A 10507-nucleotide genomic window follows, 5' to 3' on the forward strand; every position below is an offset into this window, starting at 1 on the left:
CCCCACCCTGACTCTAAATAATGAAGCACCATTTTGCATAATTGTTGGTAAGAAGCCCTGCAGTTGCCATCATGGACTGAAATGCTGGAGCCGCTCAAAAGAGGTGCTGTAATGGGGTGCACTTGCCTCTCGTGAGCGCCCCCTTGGCCAAGCGTGTGTGCTTGCATGCTCTCTTTTAGGTTGTCCCTGCTCCTGGGATAGGGCAGTGCCCCAGGGCTCCTCTCCGGAGATAATGTTTTCGCCTTCTTGGGCTTCCTGGCTTTAGCTCTCCAGCTGGGTCACTATAGTTCAGTTCCCCCTCTGGGGGCCTCACTGTCCAGGCCACTTCCCCCCAGTGGCTAATAAGGGATGAGATTGGGGGACCCGGGCTCTCCCACGACTCTCGGTCCCAGCCCAGGGACCCTGTAGATCTCAGCTGTCTGCTGTGTCCCTTAAACTATGTCACACGGCTTCTCTAATTCCCAGGGCCACAGCCCTGCACCGTCTTCACCCTTACCCAGAGCCGGTCCATCCATAGGGCAGACTGGGGCAACCGGCCTGGGCCCCATGCTTTGGGAGGCCCCACACTTCAGAAGGACGTGGTGGGGCAATGCGGCCTGGGGGGCTAGCAGCAGACCTGGTGCCAGCAGCAGGGGTCAGGCCTGCACCCCGCACTCACCAGCCCCGCACTCACCAGCCCAGGTGTTTATTTCTTTTTCTTGCCCACCACCCCCTGGGTTCAGGCTCAGTCTCTGCCGCAGCGAGCAACCCAGCCCCAGCTGGCTCCTGGTGTCACCTGCTGCCCCAGGGTCCTAGCGCCCCCTTTCCCCCCACAGCCACTAGTACCAGGGCAGCCTGCCCCTGCCCTTCCGCCTTGGACAGACCTTTCCCTTTTCCGGCAGTACCCTCCACCAGCACAGGGGCCCCCCTCACCCCTAGCACAAGTCAGGTGAGTGCCAGCTCGTAGTCTCCATCATCCCTCACCCATCGCCCAGCACTGGTGTCCCCTCAGTGCCCCACACCTCCCCTTTACTCTGCCCTCTCCTAGCACTGGGTGGGGCCCACCAATGCCACCTTCAGGCCAGGGCCAGCCCTTATCACTCCCCTGCCTCAGGGTCCTCCTTGCCTATCAGCTCTCCAGCCTTGAGGTCTCCTGCCCCATAGAACAGGACCTGGGTCCCACAATTCTGCTCTCTCCACCACCCACCAGGACTGGGGTCCTCCATCCATCTGCTTTTTCACCTCCCCTCCCTGCCCCCAGAGAAAACAGATCTTAGAGCCCCTCCTCCATGCTGAAGGATCCTGGGGTCACACAGCACCAGGGCACATATAGGCCCTCCAAGAGCCACCCAGTTCCCAAGACAGGGGCTCTCAGTCTTGTGAGTGTGTAATTACAGTTAAAAAAGATTCTAGAGGGTAACAAGACCATATGCACCTGGGAAGTGAGTTTGCTGCAAAGAAGTCTAGGAAGGTGGATTTCAGAATGTAAGCAGCACAACACTGATCATGATTGGTGAGGTGTTTTCTTTTTATTATTATAGGAACTTCATTATAATTATAAAAAAAGAATATTATACAGCTGAGTGCTACCAATATTTAACCTGCAGCTGCCCTTGAAGTTCACTGTAAGCAGATTTCACCTGTATAAGAAATGTTTAGGGGGGGCCCCATACAGGCTGATTTGCCCCAGGCCCTGCACCCCACTAGGGACAGCCCTGCCCTTACCTCAGGGCCTTGTCATAATGGAGTCCCAGCAACCAGCTCATGGCTCCTTCTCACTCTCCCCGGCTTTTGGCAGTGCTGCCCTATCCAGGGTTCTGTAACTCCTACAACTCCAACAAGGAACTGAACTCCCTCTAGCCCTGCAGCTCTTCTTATACTAGGCTGCTGGGCCCTGATTGGCTGAGTCCCACACAGCCGCTCTAGGCAGCGTGGAGGATTCTCTCCACTGCTCTTTTTGGGGGGAAGGGTGTGGCAGGGTCATGAGGCCTCCAGCAGGGGGCTCAGAGGGTCTGGTATACCCCATCACAGGTGTGTTCTCTGATTTCTATCTGCATTTAAACAGCCCCCCAGTGCTGCTGAGTTGCACTTAAGTGATGAAAACAGCCCCCAGCTCAAAAATATCTTTCGTGCCACTAAAGCCCTATCTTGTGCTTCCATATCACGTGTTGTTCAGGTTTGAGATATGTCTCCTGAAAATAAGGATCTCCCTGTTTACAGATGCAATGCAGAAATAATAATGAGAGGCGATCAAAGAGGGATTTGACGACTAGGTTGGTTTGAGCTAGTTTCTCACTCCAGGGCATTAAAGTGTGGATTTTCTGTGAAAATTCCCTCCATGTAACTGGCACTATGGGGCTGCAGTGTCTTATCCTTCTCTGGTCCCTGATGAAATGTGTTCAGTTTATAAATGGAATGTGATTTATTTTTTACTACCTGCCAATGCTGCAATCTCACTCTGGGCCCTGGCAGTTAAGCAGAGTTGTTTAATTCTTCATACACCATCACCATTAAGAAAGACTTTCTAGGCCACACATGTCCCTGCTTACATCTGTGTTAGCCCCCTTTAGCTTACCCCATTTCCACCCAAGAACAGACTTGCCTTGTCTACATTCAAAGTTACTAAGGTTTAACAAAAGGTGCGATTATAAGCCAATTTAATGTTAAACCAGTTCAATTTGTGGCTGATCCATTCACAGAAATGGCACCAATTTAATTAAATGGGTTTCCAGACTGAATTAGTAAAATCAGTATCACTTTCTTGTGTTGAAACACACTGATTTAAGAAAAGCGAAAATCCATTTAGGCTGATCTACACAGCAGGTTGAACCAGTTTAACTTCAGGTGTGTTTTTAAACCAATTTACTGTAAAACACTCTCTGAGCACACTCATGTCAGTTTAAACCTGGTTTATGTTGATTTAAATTGCATGAGTAAATTTCCAAGCACAAACCAAGCCGATATAACCCTATCTTAAACTGATACAAGTGTTTCTGTACTATAGTTTGTACCGGTTTAACTAATTTTAAGTTTAAACTGATTTTAGTTCAACTGGTGCTACTTCTGTGTGTAGACAGGACCTTAGATTACTTGGTTAAATTGGCAGAATTGTTCTATGAAAATCGACGAGGTCTCAGGGTAATGTTCAAAGACAATGGTGCTACACAAATGTTCATGAGGACTTCCTTAAGGTTGCAGTGCACGGTTCATGCATGAGAAGGAAAAACCTGTACTTAGCTCTCAGATCCTCCCTTGTGTACATGCCTAAACTGTGAACCCCGTTGATCTAGAATGGATGAGACATACTAACCATATATCTTCACAGTGCTTTTTTTTTTTCTTTTCTTTTTTTTTTTTACAGTCACCTGCTTTTACCAGTAAGTGGTTTCTCATAGTCGCCAGCTAGACTCCGAGGATAAAGATGGTTGGAGTAGCACAGAAATGTTGAGGTATTTATGTAGACTGAACTGAACACTGGAATGTTTTGGGATTTGTTCATCACTAGGTGTTGCTATGGTTCCAGGACAGATTTTCTTGTTTCCTAGCGATGATTGTCTTTGAGTTGAACCGTAATTGGGCTCCTGATGGAAATATTCAGTCTGTCAGCCCTATGCCTGCTCAAATGGTATCTTTCACCAAATGAACTCTCCCCTCCTCTACCCCCATAGCTGATAGTTGCCTCAGGGAACATCATTTCATGCAGCTCAGCAATTTACACCTTGGTGAAATGCTTGGGATATTAGAATAACATCATTTCTGCATGGGACCTGATTTGATTTTTAATAAACCGCAGCGGTGGTATGGTAGGTATTTGAGAGTCACTGGTTGTATCAGAGCTGAGTATCAATGAACCCTCATTCAAATAAAAGATTGAATTCACTTTGGCCATGTTTACATCCCTTTCATGTTTGTGTTCCACAAATAATGATCAGTGATTTGACACAAATGCTCACAGAACAACTCATTGAAGGAAAGATTAATGAAATATTATTTAATTTATACTGATACTTTTAAAACCAGAGATAAAGAATAACTGGTTGAAAAACACCAGAAAAGTTTTGTGCTTTTGAAAATTTTTGACCAGCTCTAGCAAATAATGTTCTTCTAAATATAGCAATCCAGGCTGGAATGTGGTACATTTTGGGAATCTGCAAACATTTTTACAAATGAGACTGTGACCTTCTGAATACTCATGAATAACAAATACAGCCTCATGGATAACAGCAGAGCAAACACGTTCTGTATATTCATGAATCATTTTCTATTCAGCCAGCATTAGCAGGGGTCCTGCACTCACTTTGAGTGAAAGAGATGAACCCAGTGTTGCCAACTCTTCTGATTATGCCCTGAGTCGTGCAATATTTGGTGCTATTCTTAAAGTCCCAGCTGCTCAAGTGAGTGTGAAAAGTTCTATTTAATTTTTTTTTAAAGTAAGTTTCTAGGTCTCAGGGTTGCAGAGGAAAGCTTGAAACAATGAAGAAAATGTATCCTAAAGGCTCAGAAGTTGAATAAAAAGAACCTCAAATATATATATTTTTAAAATATCCCATGATTTAGGGGGCGGGGGTGTTTAAAGGCTTAGTATTGGTAATACTGTAAACCTTTGACCAAACAAGTTATGTTTTTCCATACACTATACATTCAGTCTGAATGATTTGATTCTGTATTAGGGACAACAAAAGAAAGAATTTAAAAAAAAACCCTCTGCCTTAGAGAGAGTATGGGGTGTGTGTGTGTGTGTGTCTCATTTACAAGAAGCCACAGTAATGCTGAGAGCAAAATGGCATCTATTTCTTTGTGCAGCCAGCTTTCATAGCTATTTAAAGGCATCACAGCTTCATATCTAAATGAAACACAGGAGTTACAAATAAAAATAATTAGTAACATTTTTTAAAAGGTTGACTTGATTTTTCTCTGTCTGCTAGAAAACCCACATGCCAGACACAAATCTGCACAGCAAAAACATAATAAATGTATAAATCAGTTTGTATATTTTCCAGTCTGATTTTGGCTCAGTGTTGACCCTGAAAAAAAATGTGATGATTGCTCTTTTCTAGTGTTGCTTGTTTTCAATTCAGTGATCCCTCTGGTGGTTATGCTTGTGAAAAGCAATCCCTTCCTAGAGCTGGGTGAGAACCCTTTGAAAACGTTAGAGATGTCAAAATGTTTCCTGTTCCACACTGGGACAAAAACAAAGACCTTTTGAAATTTTTCACAAAAAAAATGACAGATTCAGACCAGGGACTGAGACCTGGGTCCCTCACGTCTTAGCCAGTGGTTCTGTGCAGGGAAACGGGCGATCCATTTTAAAGTGGCAGGCATTTTTCTGACAGGTGCACACACACCCCTCCCGCCCCAGGGCCACAGCTCCCCTCTCAGGCCACTGGCTCACTGTGCCACATTAAATTAACACTTCATTTATTTTGAAATATTTAATTATCTGAAAAAAATATCTGAGGGTGACAAAACTTCAGTGCCACTGGAGGCCTTGAGCCTCTATGGCCCTGGCATGAAATGTCTGAGGCAAGATGTGGCAGGAGGAAAATGCCGGGAGAGCTCAGTTCTGTCTCTCCCACACATAGACAAGTGGCTGCTTTGCAACAGATTAGGCCAAAGTTCTGAAATGAGACCAAGTGGCTGTGTGTGTCCCGTAAAACCAGCCTTTTCCTATAGGATGGCTCCCTTAGGAGATGTTTAAGAGAGGCTACATAGGTTAACAAAAAGCAGGTGAAGGGATGACTTGATTGGAGTCTAAGTATCTATACAAGGGACAAATATTTAAGAACAGGTTCTTCAGTCTAGCACAGAAAGATCTAACACGATCCAATGGGTGGAAGTTGAAACTGGACAAATTCAGACAGGAAAGAAGGTGTAAATTTGTAACAGTGGGAGTAATGAACCAGTGGAGCAATTTACAAAGAGGCATGGTAGATTCTCCATCACTGACAGTTTTTAAACCGAGATTGGATGTTTTTCTAAAAGCTCTGCCCTAGGAATTATTTTGGGGCAGATTTATGGGCTGTGTTATACAGGAGGTCAGACCAGATGACCACAGTGGTCCCTTCTGGCATTAGAATCTATGAACACCTGGTTGGTGCAATAGATTGTAAAAGGCATTCCCTCACCCTCATTGGCTGTGTAGCAGATGGGTGCGATTTGAGGCAGGCTGGAAAGTTAAACGAAGTGTCTTTTAGGGGTGGTGGTGAAGAGTTGTATGGGAGGTAGGTGCTGCTGTGTGTCATCTCTGGCTGCCTCCTGCCTTCAGTTAACCCTCATGTGGCCATACATTGTTGTAACTGTTTATTTGTGGTAGCACCCCTTATGGGCCAGGTGCTTTCTGAACAATCAGGAAGGAGGATCCTTGCTACACAATCAAAGGACAAATAGACACACAATTAAGCAGATTTCGGGGGGAAAGGAACAGGAACACTCGACACCAGAAGCACAGGATTAAGCTCCTCCCACTGCGCCACCCAATCATTAACTGCCCTTCTTTTGGCAAAAATGTATTTGTATATCTCACTGATCAACTCATATCCCTAAAGGAAGTGGAGCATTTAAAGACAATCACACCCCTTCATATATTCACTGGCCAACTCTGGATAAGACGGTTCTCTCTCAAGGTCGCTGTTATGGACTGAGTCGCTGGCACTCAGACTGATTCCACTGCCATCCGAATTAGCTGCTCTTGTTGCTGAGATGGCACAAACCAGTCTATCCCGTGCAGGGTGGTGCTGGTTTTTTCTTTGTTGTATGGTGTACTCGTAAGCACTGATTCATCTTCCTGTACCCATGGACTCCCTCCTGTAAACAGTGACTTGATCTTGGTACATACCATTCTCAACTCTTCCCGGCTTGCTTTTTCCCCTTCACGCTGATCAGAGTGTGAGAGAGAAAATATGAAACAGGCTGCTGTGCTGATAGCACAGATAAAAGTGGCTTAATGTCGTCAGGGTCTGATAAAGTGAGCTGTAGCTCACGAAAGCTTATGCTTAAATAAATTGGTTAGTCTCCAAGGTGCCACTAGTACCCCTTTTCTTTTTGCGAATACAGACTAACACAGCTGCTACTCTGAAACCTTTAACCAGGAAACTCACCTTCCCTATTCTCACTTGCCATGTATTCCTTTATTTCAAAAGGACTCCAGCCCCTTTGCAGTGTGAGGCCTCAGAGTCATTTAAATGGATAAATAAAGAGAAAAGTATAGAAGTATGAGCCAAGCATTCTATCTATGCCATGCAGCACAAGTTAGCTTCAAATGTTCAGCTAACCTCCACTGCTGCATCTGCAAAATGTGTGGCTGGTTAAGTTTTGCACTCCTGCACCTATTCGATAATGCAAAAAGTTCTGTGCATGGACATTGGATTGTTAGATGAATAATTACCCAACTCTCATGTGCATATATCCATTGGTCTGTATAAAAACATGGTTGTGTATACAAACAGGTGTGCCCAGATATTGCAGGGCCTGTTTTAGCAATGGATTTAGGCACATGCTTGACTCCATCCCTGGGCCCAGATCCTGTGAAGACTTATTCATGTGCTTCACTTTATGCACTGCGGGTCCATTGAGCCAATGGGAGTTTTGCCATTGATTTCAAGGGCACTGGGATTTGACCATTTGAGTAGCTCCATTGAGATCAGTAGCGTTACCCACAGTATGTAAAGTTAGGCATGTGCGTAAGTCTTTGCACAATCATGGCTCTATTCAGCAAATCATTTAATCTCTTGCTTAACTTTAATCATGCACTAAGATCTCTGTGACTTCACAGTCAATGCTTGAATGCGTTGCTGAATGGGGGCCTGGAAGCACAGCCCGCAGCGTTGATAGGCTCTGTTGTAGCCTTTATTGTTGCCTTTTTATCCTGCACAAAATTATAATCAATTTCTCTGCTTTCAGGCAACTCTGTTAATCAACTTTTTATGATGATGATATTTTACGTGTTTTCATTATGCCATCATTTATTTATTGTTTGGCTGCTTTAGCTTGCTACCCCTGCACGGGCAGAGTTTTACATCCACAGAACTTGTATCTGCAAATATGAATTGCAGGAACGGATATAGCTATATCTTCTCTAGCTGGCTGATTTATTTTTGTCTTTCCTCCTGTAATACAACCTTGACCAAGAAGATTTTCGACTTGCAAATTCTCGATGGTGAGCAGTTTCCAAATAGACAGCAGGGATTATTGATCTTGCTCAACATAAACTGTACAGTTTGCTGCAGCACATAAATTAATCAGCTGCCCCATGACTGCGCTGAACTGCTTCCGCTGGGCCTCCACAAGAAATAATTAAAGGTCGCATAAGCCCTGCTGCCAACAATGGTCTTTTTGTACAGCTCACTTGTCTGCTTGTAATTCTTTGTGGAGACAGCTCAGGGAGTCACTTTTCCTCTCTCTCCTGGTGCATGACGCCTGCACTCTGCAGGATGTGTGGAGTTCAATTGTTGATGCTCATGGTGGTGATGGTGGTTTTAAAAAAGAAATAGAGGCGGTAAAAGGTACTGTATAGTGCATTTCTTGGCCTCCAGCCTTTGGGGACAGTATACAAAATAGAGTATACAAATGGCATTATGTTCTAAGGCAGTGGTGGGCAACCTGTGGCCCATCAGGGTAATCCGCTGGCGGGGCGTGAGACAGTTTGTTTACATTGACCGTCCACGGGCACGGCTGCCCGCAGCTCCCAGTGACCGCAGTTCACCATTTCCAGCCCATGGGAGCTGCGGGAAGTGGCGGCCAGCACATCTCTGAGGCCCGTGCTGCTTCCCACAGCTCCCATTGGCCGGGAATGGTGAACCGCAGCCACTGGGAGCTGTGGGCGGCCATGCCTGCAGACAGTCAATGTAAAGAAACTATCTTGTGGCCCGCCAGTGGATTACCCTGACAGGCTGCAGGTTGCCCACCACTGTTCTAAGGGCTTGTCTACACTTGCAACTCTACAGCTGTAGTGCTTCAGTGTAGACACTACCTATGCCAACATGAGTCACCGTGAACTGAGAGAAGAAAAGGAAAGAGAGAGAGAGAGAGAGAGAGAGAGAGAGAAAAGACTTTTAAAAGCAGGCTCGTGTCTCCGGGTTTTCATCCAGAAACTAAGGGGCATCTGTGACATACTGTACCTTGGGGGAGTGTCTTGTAACCCCCATATTCCTCATCCTGATATAACTGTGATATTGCATATAAAGCATGCCATGCGAGGTATCAGGGAAAAGGTTATGATCTGCTGAAAGTCATTTTTTATCCATATATGCGTATCATTAATGCACATGAAGTTATGAGAATTGTGTTCTATGGTTGTCACTAAAACATGCTGTAAGTTGGGGAATTAGCCAGATATTAGCTCCCCAGAGACAACAGCAAGGAAAGTAACCAACACCCGGGTGGGGTGTCAAACAACCATCAACAGCCATTGTCCAGCAAGGGAGTTACAATTCAATGACTCACCTGCGTAAGACCACACCAGGGGAATTGCTCAACCTTGCCTGGAGACTCAGCAATGTCCAGCAGATTTGCCTGGACTTGACTATAAATGGACTAAGGGTATAAAACCGGACACAGGGGGGCCAATGCTTCACCTTTCTCCTGCCCCCACCTATGCTGCAAGCAACAAGGACACCGAGAAGACTTAAGACTCCAACAGAGGAGACTGGTCCAGGTTTCAAGAGTAAAATCTGCGTACTATGAACTGCAATATCCAGTGGGGTGAGAAAAACTGCTTAATCTAGATGATGCCCAGTCTAATAGGGTTGAGAGTTTAGACTGCATGCTTATATTTTCTTTAATTTTGGTAACTAACTCTGACTTTTTGCCTATCACTTATAATCACTTAAAATCTATCTTTTGTAGTCAATAAATTTGTTTAACTGTTTATCTTTACCAGTGAGTTTGCCTAAAGTGTTTGGTAAGGGTGCTTGCTCAGGTTGGCAAAGGCTGGTGTATATCCACTTTCCATTGATGAAGTGGTGAACCAATTAATAAATTTGCATGGCTCATCTTGAGCACTGCAAAACAGTATATTCCTGAGGTACAGTGCTGGGAGCTGGGGGGATTCAGCTGGTGTCTTTTTCTGTGTGATTCATGAGTGGCTCTGGGAGCATTCATGCACTCTAGCTGGGTGTGGGGCTCCACATGCAGTTGTACTGAGTGATAACAGCACCTGGAGGGGTTTACTGCTGGTCACTGGCAAAGCATTGCAAGAGACAGCCCAGGCTGGAGAGTTAAGGGGGGCACTGCGGTCCCACAGTCCCAGGCTGCACTGCAGGAATCCTGTCACAGCATCCTTTTGGGAGAAAGCTGTCTGTGACACCCTGAATCACCTACAGTTAGGGGGTGTGCTGGTAAGCTGTTCAAAGCCAAGAAGTGACTTGGCTGAGAAAAGAGATTTTTATCTAATATGGAAGTGTAAAGCCTGAGCTGGTGACTTTATGTTAATTTACTGTGTAAGTTGTGTGTGTTTGCTCTCCCATACTGCTTTATCTTTGAGGCTGTGCTTTTTCTGTGAAATAAGCCTTTGGTTTATTTTTACCCTGAG

This window comes from Natator depressus, chromosome 13 (genome assembly GCF_965152275.1).
Source record: "Natator depressus isolate rNatDep1 chromosome 13, rNatDep2.hap1, whole genome shotgun sequence".
In the NCBI taxonomy this organism is placed as follows: domain Eukaryota; kingdom Metazoa; phylum Chordata; order Testudines; family Cheloniidae; genus Natator; species Natator depressus.